Raw genomic sequence first — 19365 nt, forward strand, 5'->3', positions numbered from 1 at the left:
ATTTTTCAATTGACCTAATCGTTCCAGCCGCACTGTGGCCTTGGGATTGACTCAGGCTCTAACAGAAATGAGTACCAGGAATCCTCCTGGGGTAAAGGACGGCCGGCGCGTAAGGCTGACAACCTCACCAACATCTGTGAGCCGATTGTCTAGATAATGTGGGAGCCTCAACGTCTCATAACCCCATGGGCCTCCACGGTTTGTTACCTTACATCAAGACTTTGCACTCACATTTGTTTATATTATCCAAAGATACAGTCGCTAGATAATAACAACTACCAGTTGTACTCGTATATATACCTGATTATAGGTCGAAACACGAAGCACACTCCTGTACATAACAAACAAAAGTGATACAACTTTATCTCTTTTGTCTTCTTGTGGAAGATACCTCTCTATGCTGTGTTGACGGTTCTCTTCAAACTACTAACCTGGATGAAAACATCAGCAGAATCTCTGCATATCTATCTACAGTCTCCGTATTTCAGCCACACCTTGTCCAATACGACACTCACTAAGCAATGCAATATAAATCTCACGAAGAGTGCTTTACTTCTGTAGCTCATAACCAGTGCATTCTCATGGTACTTTATGACCGGTAGGCCGCCTCTGTGGTCTAGTGGTCAGAGTTCCTGGCTACAGATCCTGAGGCCCGGGTTCGATTCCCGCAACTACCAGATTTTCTGAGAGGTAGTGGGTCTGGAACGGGGTCCACTCAGCGTCATGAGGATAATTGAGGAGCTACTTCAAGGAAATAGCGGCTCCGGTCTAGAAAACCGAGATTAACGGGCCTGGGGATTCGTTGCGCTGACCACCCTATATCCGTACAATTTGACACTAATTTCGCCGATAAGCGGCGGTCCTTCGGTCGGTATAGTTAGCTTGCGGACCAAAACAACGGAGTTTGATTTTTTGTTTTGTTTTTTGTGTTCTGCCCTCTTCAAATTATATACATGCAGACAGACGTCGCTTTAGGGAGATTCACATCACGAAATGGTACGAACTTCTATAATGAAGCGATATGCTAGGCGTCATTTGTTATCTGAATGCGAATTCGCTTACCCGAAATTCCTCCCAAACAAAAAAGAACACGTGAGGACAAACACGGAGACAAATGAAGGCAATATCACACAGTCACATTGCCTTTCGCTTTGTCTGGTATGCATCTCATACAGAGTATCCCAGGATGAAAGGTCAGTATTCTGGGAGGTCATATTATAGGCAATTTTAAGCAATATATATTCATATACATGTGTCCTATTCCGAACGGTTTCCGAGTTACAGCTATTTCACTGTACAGTTCTACAACTTTTGATAAGAAAGAGATATTACGTACTGTTTCTAACCGGTATTTATTGTTCAAGTTCGTAAAGTTTACATAGAATAATACATTTTCGAAAATTCCACCGTCAACATCAATGCACTTTGCAACTCGTGTGAGGACATGGCGTGTTGCTCTTCTGTACAGTGTACAGTGTACTGTGCAGTGAAATAACTCTATCTTGGAAACCGTTCGGAATAGCACACTGTACATATACACTATTAATTAAAATGGCCGATACTAAGATCTCCCGGAATATTGTTCTTTTCTCCTGTGACGCTCTGTACAAGATTATGCGTATTTTTAGAAAAAAATAAAAGTATTTATTGACATTATGTACTGCGTAGTAGTATTTGCAACAGTTACAGAATAATCCAAAAGCGTTTCGATGCTTATGTGCGTCGCTTGAAGCAATATGACTTATTATTTCTATTATTTTGGTCTTTCGTGAAGGTAACCCTCAATTACAGCAACGCGGTTATCGAAAACAGCGATTTGCATTTCGAAATTTCGTTTTTCAAACTGACTCTCAGGGAACACAGCCATCTGCACGAACTGGACCCTCTTTCCTCGGGGGTAAAGCGACCAGGGCGTGAAGCTGACAACTCACCTCCATCTGGTGCCGAGGTCAAGAAAAGTGGAGCTATACCTCCACTGGCCCATAGTTCTTATTAAGCACAGAGGTGGTAACTCCAAGTTTTATTTCTGAACTAACCTGCCAGACACATCTGGAGACATAAACGTTCTCAAGGCAAAAGACTCGCCAAGTTTCTTTCGATAAGCAAGTCCCAGTGCAGCAGTAACCGTTCGAAATGGCGAAGGAGGCCACGAACGACATGCGGGCCCTAGACTGCAGCTGGATAGGCATGGTTCAGGCTTCGGAGCCTATTCTGAGATAACTTGTGGTTTCCCTTCTTGGAAAATACCGGGATAGTATTAAAAAATCACGAGAGCCTCCTTCCGAATCCCTTCAAATTCATCAATCATCCTCTCTTCGGACCCTACATAGTCTCAAGTTAAGCGTTTTTAATAACCAACAAAAAGAGACATTGTGTAGTCTGGTAAGCGGGCACAAACACACAGCCTCTATCTTCAAAAGTACGTCCGTTTGAAACGTTCATATCTACCTACACGGCTCTACAGAACAATGAAGACCACCACATTGTCACGTGATTGTTGACTATAGACAGGATTTGGGTTGGTAATTGGATTTATTGCACACTTACAGATCGAAACTACACGTAGCTATAGCGCTATCGTTAATTCACACACTCTGCTGTTCACCACAGCATGTACTAAGTGACTTTAGTATGGAGTATCTTCACCGGTTGTCGCCTGGTAACGGCTTCCAACGTCGTAACTTTCTCAGTTTAGTTGTTTACGCCCTTCCTGGCCTGCGACTGCTCAAAACTAACTAAATTCTAAGACTTGTCCTCCTTAGAACACCTCGGCAGGGACCGCATAGAAAACACCGCTTCAATAGTTCTTCTATTGTTGTTTCACGTAGCTGTCTCGCGGATCGCGTAGAGAACACTGGTTCCTTGTAAGTCCATTGGTGCGTGTTAGCAATCTGTTGCCTAGCAACGGGTGTTGTTTACAAAGCCATTACTTAGCAATGGGTCTGTATGTTATAATATAAAGTTCGGAATTCTCTAATTAACTAAAACAAAAACAAATGAATACAAACAGAAAAAGGAAAAGGAGCCTAGCACAGTCGCAGCGCGATCTAAGGGAAAAAAATGCCTTCACCCCTCTAACGCTGGGATAATGTGTTCGAATTCCACTAGGTGCATGAATTTCTGTGTGTTTATTCTGTATTTGTGCTGTTCTATGTGTAGATTGCGGCCTTGCGACGACCTTCCCACGTCCAAAGTGTCCTACGGGCTGAGTAAAATTTATTCTACGTTTGTGATGTTCTGTCTATAGATAGCGGCCTTGCGACGGGCTGATCCCCGTCCAAGGAGTCCTTCCGACTGTCTGCAAGATTCATAATTTCAGGTTTAAATCCTGAATTTGAACAGGGCAGAGAGCTTAATTAGAAAAATTAGAAATTAAAAAATAAAAAGAAAAGCAAAAACTTAAAAAAATGGAAGTAAAATGATGAATGGAACAGATAAAAGGGAAAGAGAAGAACGTAAAGGAAAGGAAAGGAAAAGAAAAGGAAAACGTAAAACACGCATGCTTGCATGGGCACACACGCAGAACTGTTACTGAGAACGTGGGCGCGTTTAGAATAACAGACGTAATATCGAAGGGCTCTGATCTGGCGGAAAGTTTCGAGAGAAATCTCGATTAATCGCAGTCGACTATTTGAAACAATACCTTCATATTCACTCACCCAAATCATTCAAGTTCTATTTAATTATATACAGAATGTCCTAGGAGGAAAGGTCCATATTCCGGGAGTCCATAGTATAGGTCATTCTCGGCAAAAATATGTATATGTATGTGTCCTATTCTGAACGGTTTCCGATATATACTATTTCACTGTAGAGTTGCAAAATTGTTGATAAGAAAGATATATTACGTACTGTTTCTAATACCGGTATTTATTGTTCAAGTGACAAAATTGGTACAGTTTACCTAATATAAGCCATTCTTGTGACAGGCCGTGGAGGCCCATAGGGTTGTGAGACGTCGAGGCTCCTACTTTTTTGACAATCGGGTCTCAGATGGCGGTGAAACTGTCAGCCTTACACGCCGGCCACTCTTTACTTCCAGGAAGATTTCTGGTACTCATTTCTGTTAAGAGACTGTGTCGAACCCAGGACCATATTGCGGCTGGAAGGATTAGGCCAATTGAGAAAAAATCCAATGGCTTCATCAGGAATGGAACCCGCGACCTTCCGGCTTTTATCATTGTGCCTCAACCGACTACGGTACCGCGTGCCGCTTAACTAGTATTTTCGAAAATTCCATCGTCAAGAACAAAGCACTTTGTGTCTCATGTGAAGACATGGCGTGTTGCTCGTCTGTGCAGTGTACGGTGTACTGACCTTTCCTCCCTGGACACTCTGTATTTATAGCAGTTTATTTACGACCATATACAACGTCGAATGACAGGGTGAGAGAGGATGAATTGGAAAGGAAATGGAAGGAGACTGTTCCAGAATTTGCCTAAGACTGAAGAAAATCACCAAAAATCTCCGAACGGACAGTAGGTGCCCCAACCGACATTCAAACCGAGAACCTCGCGAATATGTTTCCGCTTGAGCTAACTTGTCCAGTGTCCAGATCTTCCATCGCCAAACAACAGGAGGTGTTGCGCTCACACAGGTATAACAGAATTTACCTCCCTCTTCCCGCCGCATCCTCCCTCCAACGGTAAGTGGCCACTAAGAGAAAAAGTGGGTCATCACTTATATAGAGAAGTTCAAGGTGTGGGCCAATCACTTGCTCTTCTGTCTCCGAGGTAGCAACCTGAGGAAGGCCACTGGGGTACGCACGAGAATTAACAAGGTGATTCCTTTATCCTCAGCATAACAAGTAAGTGCATCCTGCTTGAATTTACAAATCTGTGAGGTTATTTTATGTCACCGTAGGATGTGATATTATAACTCTCACCAGAATATCGTGTTGTGTGTGTGTGTGTGTGAAGCCCTTCACATAGTGTTCTTACAATTATAATACAGACATAACTCAGTTTACAGGATTATAATCTTGATAAAATACGAGACAGGCCCATTCTTCCAACAGACACAATGTTACAAACAGTGTTTAATTTCATGAGAGAATCGTCCATTATATGTAAGCAGTGTCCGTCTTTTAGTGCACTCAATTTTACTATTGATAGCTCAATCAATACGAAGACGCACACACATCCAACATTACAACACCCGCAACCAAACAGGGAACACGCAACACGACATACGATATACCCTGAAAATAAGAGGAACGACTCCCATAGTGGTGAAACTATGCGCGGTGTTAGNATGAAGGAGGAAGTAGAAGCTTCATCAGATACTTTGAGTCTTAAGTCAGGAAAAGTAATTTCTTAAAGAAAAATAATAAGGATAGCTAATAGATCCTTTGAAAATGTGGCGAAGTTAAAATATTTGGGAATGGCAGTAACACATCAAAGCCTGATTCAGGAGAAAATTAAGAGGCGATTGAACTAGGGTGATACTTGCTACCATTCAGTCCAGAACCTTTTGCCTTCACGTCTGCCGTCTAAAAATATAAAAATTAGAATATACAAAACTATAATTTTGCCTTTGGTTCTGTATGGGTGTGAAACTTGGTCTCTGACATTAAGGTCATAAATTGAGGGTGTTCGAGAACAGGGTGTTCAGGAGAATATTTGGACCGAAGAGAGATGAAGTGACAGGAGGTTGGAGAAAAGTACATAATGAGGAGCTTCATAACTTGTACTCTTCTCCAAGTATAATTACAGTGATTGAGTCAAGGAGGATGAGATAAGAAGGGCATGTAGCACGAATGGGGGAGAAGAGGAATGCATATGGGATATTGATGGGAAAGCTAGAAGGAAGGAGACCGCTAGAAAAACCTAAACGTAGGTGGTTGGGTGATAATAGATTTCAGGAAAGCTGTGTCGGTGTATTAGACTTGACTTATTCCAGATAGGATAGCGACAAGTAGCGGGCTCTTGTGAACATGATAACTAAACTTAAGGTTACATAAAATGCTCAAATCTGTTGAAAGGGTCAGCAACTACTGGCTTCTTAAGGAGGACTTAGCTCGGTGGAATTAGTTGTGTAGTTAGCGTGATTCCTGAGGTTGAGGTATTCTGTATAAGATGTTAAGTCTCTTGCGGCGGTGTGTTGTCTATTGTGTGGGTAAAAGTGTGTGGAGGAAGATGTAGCCTGCATCTTTAGTGTAAGAACAGTGCAGTGTGTTACTCCGAAACTTTGGTAATCATGTATTAAATGCATGTAATACGGTGTCACAACGCAGGAGACCACAAAATGAATTTAGAGTTCAACATTTTCCTTGTAACGTACTACTAATTTGCATGGGCTACTTTCTAGAAACTAACGTAAAATACACCTATATATACTTGAAAGCAGGGCTTAGATATGGGATGTTACTAATGATAAAAATCGAAATCGCCCTGTCCGAAACCTGGGTAGCCTTTATCAGCTTGCATCAGAGTAAGGAGACGAGTGTCAAACAGGGAAAAGTTTTGACTCGAAATTCTGTGTTTTCAATCATTCCGAAAAAAAAAACAGATGCAAGCGTAGTCTTTGGAAGGTAACCCCGAAGATAGATACTTTAGTATGCCATCAACTTAACGCCGAGGATACTTTAGTATATCCTCAACTTAACGCCGAATTTACTTTGGTATGTACTCAACGCTGAAGATACTTCGGTATGTCCTCAACTTAATGCTGAGGATACTTCGGTATGTCCTCAAGTTAACGCCGAAGATACTTTGGTGTGTCCTCAACTTAACGCTAAGGATACTTCGGTATGTCCTCAAATTAACGCCGAAGATACTTTGGTATGTCCTCAACTTTTGCTGCTAGGAAGATTCCATTATTTTATATATGTCAAAACCAGTTAGTGACTATCTCCATGATGAAGAGAGTGTAAGATTTTATAGGCTACAACGCCGTGTAGTTCGGTAGAAATCCACCAACGTTTCGGAGGAACATACTGACCTTACCTGTCACCAACTCATCGCAGAATTCTTGCTTGGCTTACTCTTCTTTCCTGAGGACGAATGTGATATTTGCAACATGGGTGGAAAAGTGGTTAGAACCCAGATGTTTCGTTCTTTTCATAGCAGTTGCTGTGAGAACCTCAAATCTAACATAACCTCGATAGTTTCTTCTTTCCTGAGGACGAATGTGATATTTGCAACATGGGTGGAAAAGTGGTTAGAACCCAGATGTTTCGTTCTTTTCATAGCAGTCGCTGTGAGAACCTCAAATCTAACATAACCTCGATAGTTGAGGCACTATGCTACAACCTGGAAGCTCGCGGATTCGATTCCCGATGAGGTAATAGGATTTTTCAATTGACCTAACACTTCCATCCGCAGTATGGCCCTGGATTCGACTCAGCCTCTAACAGAAATGAGTATCAGGATGGCCGGTGCGTAAGGCAGACAACCTCACCGCCACCTGTGAGCCGATTATCTAGAAAATGTGGGATCCTCGACGTCTCACAGCCCTATGGGCCTCTACGGCCTGTTACGGGGATAGATTTGCTGTTACATTCACGGTAAAGTAACGGCAAGACAAATCGCAGGAACAAACACATGAATGTCTTAACGGAATCCCTTTCAACTGTCTATGAGTGTGAGGACGAGCTGTACGCTACTCGTAGTTGGATTGTTTAAATTCTAAGGTTCAATGACCACGCACGCGCACTGCGAGTAGCGGATATGGGTCGACGCTGCAGTAACTATGCAAATTGAATTAACGGGGACATAAAAATCTGCGAGTATGAACTTGGAGGAACAGAATAAGATCACGGAGAAAGTCGGCTTCACGATATAAGTACGGGTCCTTGACTACGCAGTGCAGGAATTCGGGAGTTAACTGCAGAATTCCTACTCTTCCCACTTTCAGCTTCACAACCTTCACAGCAATCTGTCTTGTCTCGTGTTTGGAGTGTGGCTATAGAGGAGGTATGGACTGGGTATTGAATTTGCTGACACAACTCGGAACTACGAGTACTTGTAGCACTATTGATGATCTCCACACTTTATAAATCACCACAGTACATGCTAAACTTTTTCCAGCATACTGTGTATTAACCAGCGGTTCCCTTACAACGGCTTCTAACAGTGGAGATTCTTTAGCACCCTGCGCTCAGGTTCTCTTGTCACAGACGCTCGTGCAGAACGGAACTCGACTGTCACTTGACATATAGAGCCATCTGTTCTCAGTCTCCCTTGCAGAGCTCAACTGCACTACAAATATTCTACTATTAACTCCGGAACTAGACTGACCTTGCTTACAATATATCGGCACGAACCACACAGAAAACACCGTTTACAACAGTATCTCGATCGTTGCATGCGTATCCGTTGCCGCAGGAACCCGTTTACCAAGGAGTTTCCTGGCGATAGCCAGTCGAAGTGTTTACCGGTGGTTACTAAGCAATGGCTGCTGTTCACAGAGTCAGTGTTCAGCAACGGGTCTATATGCCACAATATAAAAGAGTTTTGTAATCATGATATTCATCATTGTCATTAAGTATTTTCGGGTTATCATAGCAACGAAATATGGAGTGTTAACACGTTGTGAGTTATGCAGCAGGTCACAACCGATACAAATATTTTGCTTCAGTGTATCGTGTCTATTGTGTCAGTACGGATAATATGTTGATGTGGAAGTGTGAAGTGCATTACACTACACAAAGAAGATAGTTAGCGATTCACATTTTGTGTGCAACAGCAACGAATTACACATACAACAATAAAGAATAATTAAATTCTTCGTTTTATATTCGGTCTGTGTCGTATAAAAGGAAGTAGGTGATTAGTTCTTCGAAGAATTTCTTTTTAAGTTATACAGCGAACCCTCTGCGATGCTATTGAAAGGAAAAAAGAAAAGGAGCCATCCCAACCGTTTGAATTTCCTGTATATATTTCAGTTTTGTGATGGCTGTTATAGTAAGTAGTTTCACTATTTCACTGCAGTTTAGTGCATGAGAAAGGGAACGAAGATCGAGCGCTTCAGCAACTGTAAGATAACAACGACTATGTGTTAGGTCCGGGCCTTAGGTGTCAAATACACAACATGGCAACGGTAACCGAAGTACGTAATACTGTCAAGTGTAGGGTTTGTGCGTGACTTATAAGACGGGATTTTATTGAATGATTCGAATTATTAACACCTTATATATTTACAACTCAGGACTACAGGCAATAAAGCGTTATCGCTGATCTACATACTTTACAGTTCACCGTTGCACAACCACCGGGGTTATAAGTCCTCACTAGTCGCATCCTGGCAACGGATTTATAAGAGTATCACTGTAACTTCAAATCACACATGAAGGCTTCTTTTCACAGACTAATTCCTTTCTTGGCATTATTCTGCAACTGACAACTCAGTTCAATTCCTCTGCTGCCAAGTTCATATCCCGGCAGGCTGGTGTCTCGAAACTCGACTAACTCTTCTCGACTGAACTCCTCTTTATAACAATTTTGCACATACCACGCAGAAAACACAGCCTATCTATTGTTGGGATGGCGTGTTTACAGCGCCGGTGTATAAAAACGGAAGTTACTCGATTGCTGTTTGTGTATTCGTTGCTTCAGGAGTGTGTTTACCGAGTCGGTTTATTCTGACTTCGCTATTCCGGGTTTCGGGCATCATATAACAATACAATTAAATTCGAAGAAAACATCCCTATCTGAAATACTAAAATCTAACATAATCTAACAACTGTTGCTAAGCAATAGGCGAATAAGAAATTGTGTTAGGCAATCTGTTTATAGCCAAGGGCAATGCTGTACTGATTCCATAGGTAACGAAACTTTCTGAAGTTACATTTTCGTATTCCGTAAGCAGTTTCATATTATTTCCGGTTTGAAAATTTTAGGCCATGGAAAACCCGACAGAAATTAAGAATCGCCCTGTGTTATTGTATACGAATAAGGAGAGCAGCGTAATGCAGTTAGAACCCAGTAATGTATAACTATGGGCCGCGCCATAGCTAACGCGTTTAGTCGCTGGCTTCCCACCGCGGAGGCCCGCGTTCGATCCCGGGTCTGGTCAAGTGGGATTTGCGATGGACAAAGTGGCGCTGGGGCAGGTTTTCTTCGAGTACTTCAGTTTCCCCTGCCAATCTTCATTCCACCAATTGCTCCACAATCACCCTCATCTATCATCTCGGGCTCGTACAATAGGCAAGAAGTGGCCGCCGTACAAGGGACTTAGTCCCACCACACTAACAATAAAACTAAATAATAGTGCCAACTTTTGCGGATGGAGGGTGTCGCGTGGTCAGCGCAATGGATCCCCACGGTCGTTAATTTTGGTTTCCTAGATCCGGAGGAGGTATTTTCTTGAAATAGCTCCTCAGTTATCCTCACGAGACTGAGTGGACCCCGGTCCAGACCCACTACTTCTGGTAGCGCCGGGAATCGAACCCGGAACCTTTGGATCTGTAGCCAGGAACTCTGACCACTAGACCACAGAGGGGGAATAAATGTGTCTTCTTTTTTATGGACGGAGTACAATTGGAGGCAACGACTGCAGAACTCATGGCCGCTGGTTTCCTGAGACGTTTGACATCTGAAGCGAATTACATGAAGACTTCAATGGTGGTATAAGACAGACACGATATCTTACAGACATTGTAAAAATTTGTTTATATCTTTCCTGGCCCGTCACAACTCTGTATACTGTACTAACTTGATTAGTGGTTTCTAGAAAGTATTTCACTGTTCAGGGTTAGCTCCGTGACTACGTGTATGATTAGAATTTGAGAGCCACCCGTTTCGGGTACCTACTACGGAGTTAGCTACAGTGAGATTTTCGTCTTTTAATCAGACCACGAAGACGAAGCCAAATATAAGATCTATAAATATTTCACACTGATTTCTTCACATTTTATTCCTGGTCATTACTGCACTGTATTCATGGTGTGTAGTGTGTCCTTTACAGTTTGTGTAGTTTTGTGTGCTGTGTTTTGTTTGTGTGATGTGTGTTATTTGTGTTTTGCGTTTTATTGTGGTACCACTGCCACCGGGTCACCCATTTCCAATTCAGATAAATAATAATAATAGTAGTATAATAAATTATTTAAATATATTATTGTTATTATTCTGAGCATCCTCGTTACATAAGCTGTAAATGCGCCGTTAAACAAATTCTCAAGGACTCAACATAGACGCTTACTTCGTATGAGGCAAAATGATTTGAGCACATTACTCTAGAGAGCTGGCAAGTATACTTCTTTAAACACAATAACAGACTGCATTCAGTATTGTTCCAAGTTTCTCTTCACGACTGGAAGTACGAGTGACAAGGCGAATTGCTTGCAGACTAGCTGCAGTTGTCAGTACAACTGCAATAAGGCATCAGCAATGGATGCAATATGAATAGCTTCCGCGATTTTCTACCAGACAGTAGATTTTTAATGCACAAACTTCTAAACAATATTTAAAAATTTAGTTCCTACCTCGCAGGAAACATATCGCATCTCCTTTTACAAAGACCAACTGGTTAAGAAGTTCATAGAAACAATCTCTATTTATTCTCAGAGTCAAATGAAACACATAAATACAATATTTGAGGGAAGGTCAGAGTGCATTTTAATGCTAAAGAAGTTGGTACATTATATAGTAAATAATGTGCTTTAAAGAATTATAGTAAATTGATATAACATTAACTGTTTCTATGTCAACTTCATGTATATATTGATCCCCACCAACCGAAATTGCAAAAGGCTATGACATATACGTAATGACATAGTCTTTTGTTATTTTTTTCTACGGACTTCGTGGCTTGACGTCATATATGTCCAATGTCCGATTATGCATTAAACTGTTGCTACGCAACAAAACAGCGCCCATGTACGCATAGTTTATATCTATCATGCGTGTTACATGCCTGCCCATCTAATATTATAAAAATCGCGAATCTCCTCATTATGCAATTTTCTTCATCCATCTGTTACTGTTGTTCTCTTCGGTCTATTCTTCTAAGAATTCTGTTCACAAATTCCTTCAATGTACTTTACGTTGTAGCCTATGGTGTGCGCGCGTAAGGATACATGCAAACGTAACAAACAGACTAGAATCATAAGACCTCCTTTAAAATCATCATGATTTCAGCTCCAAAGTATAGTTGACGTGCAGGAAATCACCCAGGCGAGTCTCAGTGTGAGCAGGGATTATGTAGGTTACAAATGTCTCGCTCTCTCGTCTCAGATAAAGAAGTAAGTGTGTGACGCATGCGCAGCAGCTTGGAACTGGACAAGTTAACCGAGAGCACAGCGCGTCTCTCCAAGTCGACATCACCATGTGTACTATTCAGGAATGGTACAAAACTGGGAATTACGCAATAAAAATTCCACCCAAGTTCATTTACCTCAATTTAATTATTTCGAGAATATTAAAATATCTAGGCAGAAAAAACATATTGGGCATAAAGGGAGTGCTTCAAAACTCTCCAGCAACTTTCGTTAAATCAATTTTCGCTTCGATAAATAAAGCTAACTAACACGTGAGTTATGCTAGAGAAACACAGAGTATGTAGGTCGCCATGCAAAATGTCCATTAATTTTTGTCTGATTTTAAGCAAAATTTGAAGGTGTGGATATATTTTAATAAAACTTTCCAATATTCACATCCAGAAAATGCGTACACTGCTTCTTGAGTTATATACGTACAGACAAAATAACAGAAAGCAAAACACACATTTTTGTTGTTGCAAATGTGTCAAGAATGGAAATATATATTTAAGTTTCACACAATTTGTTTCTATCTCAAGTAATTCCATTCGTAGATTTTAAGGGTGCTGACGATGGTGCATGACACTCAGAATTACTGGTTTTTAGACTTAGTCAATCGTCCTGTATTCTAGAAACTATAAAACCTTTCGGGTATTGTATCTGTTTCCGTCATCAAGTGAGGAAGATGTGACAGGTTAGTTCTTTCCAAGGGACCCAAATGAGCAGGTGTCTTCGCCCTCTCACCTGACGACAAAAATATATATAATTTCCGAAACACGGTGTTTTCTAGTTTCTAGAATACCGGACGATGGCCAAAGTCCAAAAACCTAGTAATTCATAATTCCATTCGTATTGCTGGCTGTATACAGAATATGGTTCAAATTACGGGCCTAAAGGGACTTCACTGGCCGTCGCTGCAATGTTCTGTTACAGAAGACAAGTGGAAATGCGAGGTAACATTCAAGATAGTTTCCAAAGTGTGTAAAGTAAAAGTAAAGCTATCCCTGTAAGAGACCGTAATGACCCATAGGTTGTGAGATGTTGAGGCTCCCACATTATCTAGACAATCGGCTCAAAGATGGCGGTAAATTTGTCAGCCATACGCGCCTGCCGCGCTTTACTCCCCAGGAAAATTATTTAATTATTTCCTGGTACTCATTTCTGTTAGAGGCTGAGTCGACCCCAGAGCCATAGTGCGGCTGGAAGCATTAGGTCAAGTGAAAAACTTCCAATGACCTCGTCGGGACTTGAACCCGCGACCTTCCGGCTTGTAGCATAGCCCCTCAACCAAATACGCTACCGCGTGCCGCACGAGTAATTCATGTATGTGGGAAATCTAGAAGGAAAGAGCCCATTGGGAAGACCTGGAAATATGTGGAAGTATAAAATTACAAGAAGTTCTGGGAGGAACTAGTCACCTACTCTCCTTGATACTACACGGACCGCATAGAAAAATGAATCTTCTCGTCTCCACGGCGCCGAGACCGGCTCTGGGGCTCACCCAGCTTCCTATGTAATGGGTTCCGGAGGCCATTTCCTCGTGGGTAAAGTGGCCAGGGCGTGAAGCTGATCACTCACCTCCAACTAGTACCGAGGTCAAGAAAATGTGGATCTATATGTTCACTCCCCACACGCCTTCCTGGCGTAGTGCTAAATTAGTTAAGCACAGGGACATCTTTAATAATTATTATTATATTAAAAAGTGTTGGTATCCAAGTTGAGAATCATGATGATCATGGCAGAACCGGGCCAGTAGAGAGACTCGCTCTGTTGCATAGTAATATATACAGTAGCTTCATGTAAGTTATATGAGAAGTGTGACATTTATAAAGTGCGAAGTGTTTTGCAACATCCGGTAGTAACAGCCATCCTCCATACCGATCGAGAGCTGCAGTTTTTCCAACATTCAGTCGTAAGAAGGCGTTGAAACCGATTCGAAAATTCCTGCAGCAGCTAGTTCTGTAGGAATCCGGGGTATTTTGTGCAGGCTGACGAGAACAGTAGGTCAGGAGAGGCAAGCAATGCACCCGGAACTGCTGAGGCGATGTGATGACGCGACACAACAAACGACGGTCACGGCCTCCTTTCAAGGTGAGGGACGAACAGGTACTCCATAACGGGGCTTCAGTGGGCCACAGTACACAGTACAGGCAGACCCGAAAGTCAGAAACATCTACTCAGATTTCAATTTGAAGGATTCAGTAATAATACATTGCCGGTGGAGGTATTTTACATTCCAGCTACTTCCATCGACAGTACTAACATGGAGGCCGTGCGAATAGGAGGCGGGAACAATATTAATTCAAACCAGAATTTGAAACTTTTATGTTAATTTATATGCCACACGGAGTCGCCATGTAGTCTAAGGCACAAAATGTCTTAGGTCGCTCAAACGCTGTGATCGTAGGTTCGAGTTCCACTCAAAGCATAGATGTCTGTCTGCATTTACTCTATATGCGTTGTCCTGATCATCCGTCCAAGAGTCCTACCGACTGTCTTCATTCTCTGGGGGTAATGCGGCAGGAGCGAGAAGGTGACGACTCATCTTCGTCTAGTACAGAGTTCAAGATTGGTAGGGCTATACCTTCAGTCCCCCATTCGTTTTCATGACGGGCTGCTTAATTAAATAAACACAGTGGCAACATTATTTTTAGTATAATATTAAAATTTTCAGAATAAATTATGAAACAGGCCACACAGAATAATACGCCAAAGCGGAAGGAGAAGAAGTTAATGGCCATTCGAAAATGCTGACTGTTTAATCGAGACGCGTCTTTATTAAAGTAAGAGTGACTCCATACAGTCGGTATGAAATACGAGTTCCTTAATGAATCATAACTCTCCGTGCGCTCTACTGATATCACATGATACATATTTCCAAATTGATGGATTAATTAATTGATTGCATTATTCATCACGTCTCGTATATCTTCTTGAGCGTCGCCAGTTCAGGTTGTTTCGTGTGTGCTTACTCCGAGGCAACTCCAGCAGTGGATATTTAGACATGCCATGTATGAGGGCCCGTCCCACATCACAGCCCCTACCTGCACATAAGTTCACATTTGTGCATTGGGAAAGAGTTAGCTACAATGAAGGAGCAAATTCTGCAACCATACAAAGCAACAAGTAAAATTATTAAACTTATTTGATTACGGCGGCGACCCGGGTTCGATCCCGGGTCTGGTCAAGTTGCATTTGTGGTGTCACAATTTGGCGCTGGGGCAGGTTTTCTCCGAGTACTTCGGTTTCCCCTGCCAATCTTCATTCCACCAATTGCCCCACAATCACCCTCACCTATCATCTGGGCTGGTACAATAGGCCAGAAGTGGCCGCAGTACAAGGGTCGTAGCCCCACACCACAAGCAATAAAAAAACTTATTTTGTTAGGTTACTCGTCGCCACAACAAATGACTTATAATCAATTAATATTTTGTAACTGATTATTTGTTTCCTGCTACATATTTTGGCCTCATAGGACCTTCATCCGGCAAAGATATAATGATACGTCTATGGTCATTAAATCATTAATTCCTATTCGGTGCAACATAACATAGTCTATAATCCAGAACTGTGCCTCGAGTTAAATATGAGTATTAAAATTAAATATATAAAATATCGAGGATATATTAAATATAATTACACACAAGTATATTGACTTCGTATTAAACGCATTAAGAATATTGAGAGATGTATTAAAATTAATACAAATTATTTAAAAATTACTAAAACTTATTAAAAATTTTGTATGCCAAATTTCAAGTTATAATGTCCGATGTAGTGTTAAGCTACATCATTTTATAATTCGTGGATTCATTTTGTTAAACGTCCACATTCTTCCTAGGAATAATGAATTGTGCAGGTAACTTTGTTGTGAGCCTTCCTGTACACTGAAAGGTAAAGCTGTAACTTAAAAAAAATCTGGTATTTGTGAATGGTGAGTTACAGTTATACCCACAAAAAATAAAAGGGGGCAAAGCAAACTTTTCTAACCTTAAAGAAAAGCAAAACAAAAAGCAAAAAAACTGAAGAAGACACAGGTACAAGCCGTAAGATTCCTGATTGGAACTTGACCTTTAGCTGCAGCCTCGTGCTTTAGGGGATACAGGTAGTATAATGGTGATATCTCGCTAAGCACTGAGATGATATGCTAACTACACAGGATTGCAGTAAGTACCGGGAAGAATTCAAAGTCGTAAATGATGCCAAATTGTCAGTCTACACGGCGATCCCACCAATTATAGAACGTTGCGACGGATTTTCTGCACGCGTTCCATTTCCTTAAATTTGTATGATATAAACACACAAAAAGATGTTTCAGATAGAATCTATATGTAACAAAGTTAAAGCTATCCTTGCAACAGGTCGTGGAGGGCAAGCGGTTGTGAGACGTCGAGGCTTCCACATTTTCTAGACAATCGGTTCACAGATGGCGGTGAGGTTGTCAAGCCTTACGCTCCGGCCGTATTTTACCCCCAGAAAGATTCCTGATACGCATTTCTAAGGCTGAGCTGAACCCAGGACTGTAGTGCGGCTGGAAGGATTAGCACGTCCATAACATCCGTACGCAATTTCCTATATTTAGCTGCAACATTTCACTGCTTATCGACATCAAACCGAAATCTTAATGAAGGTCCTGCATGACCATCAATTTATAAGAAAAAAGACAAGCTAAATATACGGAGTAGAATGCTCTTTGAGAAGCTGAAAGTCCCTCACTTGGTCAAGAACTTCATCGTCATTTACGGAACTCAAAGTTTCATTACTGCGTTCTCAAAAGCAAGCCACTTGCCTAATCTAAGCACGTCAAGCTCCATGACTTGAGTCCGCAAGCGAACTATACCGACCGAGCGACCGCTGCTTGTCGGCGAAGTTAGTGTCAACTATAAAGGATAGAGGGTGTCGAGTGGTCTGCGCAACGAATCCTCACGGCCGTTGATTTCGGTTTGCTAGACCGGATCCGCTGTTTCCTTAAAATAGCTCCTCAGTTATCCTTGCGAGGCTGAGTGGACCCCGATCTAGACCCACAACTTCTCAGAATATCTGGTGGAGCCGGAAATCGAACCCGGGACCTCTGGATCTCTAGCCAGGAACTTTGACCACCAGACCACAGAGGCGGTCTCTAAGCATGTCATACAGAATGAAAATTATCACAGGTCACTCCAAGTGAATCCGTCCACGTTGCAGCTCCTCTGTGGCAAGCTGAGCAGTCGTTAACCTCACGTCCACTTCTTGTCGGCTGTTCTAACTACTGATTCAATATAGAAGGGATATTCTTACGTATCGTGAAACCGTCTCCGTTATCCTGACCTGAGAAGTTACCCAATTAGCAAGCACCCCTTCTCCTTAACATCTCACTCCATGGAGCCGAGTCCATCTTGAGAAACCACCTGTCGCTCAGCTACTCAAGAATTTCCCAAAACGTTTTATGGAAACCGAAGATACATTATCGTGTTCACAACCCTCCACTGGTCCCTATACTCAGCCACATCTATATAAATATACAGTCCCATCCTATCTAATACCAATTTTAATATTATTATCCCACCTATGTCTAGTCCTTCCTAGTGGTCTCCTTCCTGCTGACTTTCCCACAAAAATCGTATATGCATTACTCTTCTCCCCATGCTTGCTACATTCCCTGTCCTCCTCATCCTTCTTCACAGGATTATTGTAATTATATTTAGCTAAGAGTATAAGTGGCCCCATAGCTTAAGCGGATAGTCGTTGGCTTCTCACCGCGGCGGCCTGGGTTCGGTCCCGGGGACTGGTCACGTGGGATTTGTGGTGGACAAAGTGGCGCTGGGGTGGGTTTCCTCGGAGTACTTCGGTTTCCCCTGCCAATCTTCATTCCAACAAATTCTCCATCATCATAATAACCTGGGGCAGGCTAGAATAGGCCACCGTGCCGAGTGAACCCAGTTGGATTCCACCCCCCACTAAGCGAATTAAAAAAAAAAAAAAGAGCATAAGTTATAAAGTTCCTCATTGAGTAGTTTTCTCTAGCCTCCTATTATTTCATCTTTCTTCGGTCCAAGTATTCTCTTGAGCACCTTTTCTCGAGCATCCCCAGTCTATGTTCCTGCCTCAGTGACAGAGACAAAGTTTCAATCATTGCGTTTTTATACAGCAGAAACCGAATGGTAGCAAACATTACCAGAACTTAATCTTCTGTTTATTTGATCACGAATCAAATTTTGATTTGTTACTGACGTTCCAAAATATCTGACCTGCGCCACATTTTCAAGGGTTTATTAAGTACCGTTATGTTATTATTTTGCCCTGCATTCTGGCAATAAGACAACGTATAGTGCTTGCACAAAGTTTTATCCTTTTTTACTTCTAAACCAACTTCCTCCTTAACTTACCAGTATCACTTAGGTGGTGCCCAACAGATTTACACCATCAGCGTAGATCGGAAGCTGATGTCTTCCATTCAATCCCACCTTATCTTCTAGGATCCTCCTAACGGAGCATACCAAAGCAAAGTTGAAAAGCAATGACGTTAAACCATCTCTTCTTTGATACCATTCTGAATAGGAAAAGTGTCAAACAAGTGTTGATCTAATATACAAACTTTACAATAATTCCACCCGGTCAAGAAGACTCAAAAAGTTGTAATGAATATTTTTCGATTACTATTAAATTTTGACATCGACACTATCGTTCCCAACTCACAAGTTCCCAAAATAGCCATTATGATATTATTAATAGGAGGAAATTAAAATTAAAAATTGAAGTGGTCTTGAATAGCATGGTCCTAGGTACGAAGTTTTACGAAAACCACTGTATTGGTTAAAAATTTAAATTGGTTGGGGGACAGAGACAAATTAGCCTATAATTCTAATAAAACAAGGGAAGTGGTTAATATGAGAGTACGTTACTTTTAAAACGGAGGAACTGCATAACAGAGAAATAATTCCACTTCCGTTGTCTGCCATGAGGGGCACCGGTTTCTGTTCCAGGACATTTGGCTCACAGTCACGTAGGAGTTTGCTGCAAAATATTTGGTTTGATGTCAAGTAGGATACCGGTGTCTGCTGCAGAACATTTTGCTCAATGCCACGTATCACACCGGTGTCTGTTGCAGATCATTTGACTCGATGTCACATAGGACACTGATGTCTGCTGCAGAACATTTGGCTCGATGCTACGTATCATACCGGTGA

At 41.7% G+C, this 19365-nt stretch overlaps 1 protein-coding gene across 1 annotated transcript in view; it reads left to right on the top strand.

Annotated features, from left to right (window-relative positions):
* Nucleotides 1-4734: 4734 nt before the first annotated feature.
* LOC111871723 overlaps nucleotides 4735-19365 on the top strand; it is a 52789-nt gene continuing 38158 nt past the window's right edge. The window contains exon 1 of the mRNA XM_023865016.2: nucleotides 4735-4807. The gene's annotated coding sequence lies outside the window, so the exon portion shown is untranslated. The remainder of the gene's footprint in view (nucleotides 4808-19365) is intronic.

This window comes from Cryptotermes secundus, unplaced genomic scaffold, assembly GCF_002891405.2.
Source record: "Cryptotermes secundus unplaced genomic scaffold, Csec_1.0 scaffold514, whole genome shotgun sequence".
Taxonomy (NCBI): Eukaryota; Metazoa; Arthropoda; class Insecta; order Blattodea; family Kalotermitidae; genus Cryptotermes; species Cryptotermes secundus.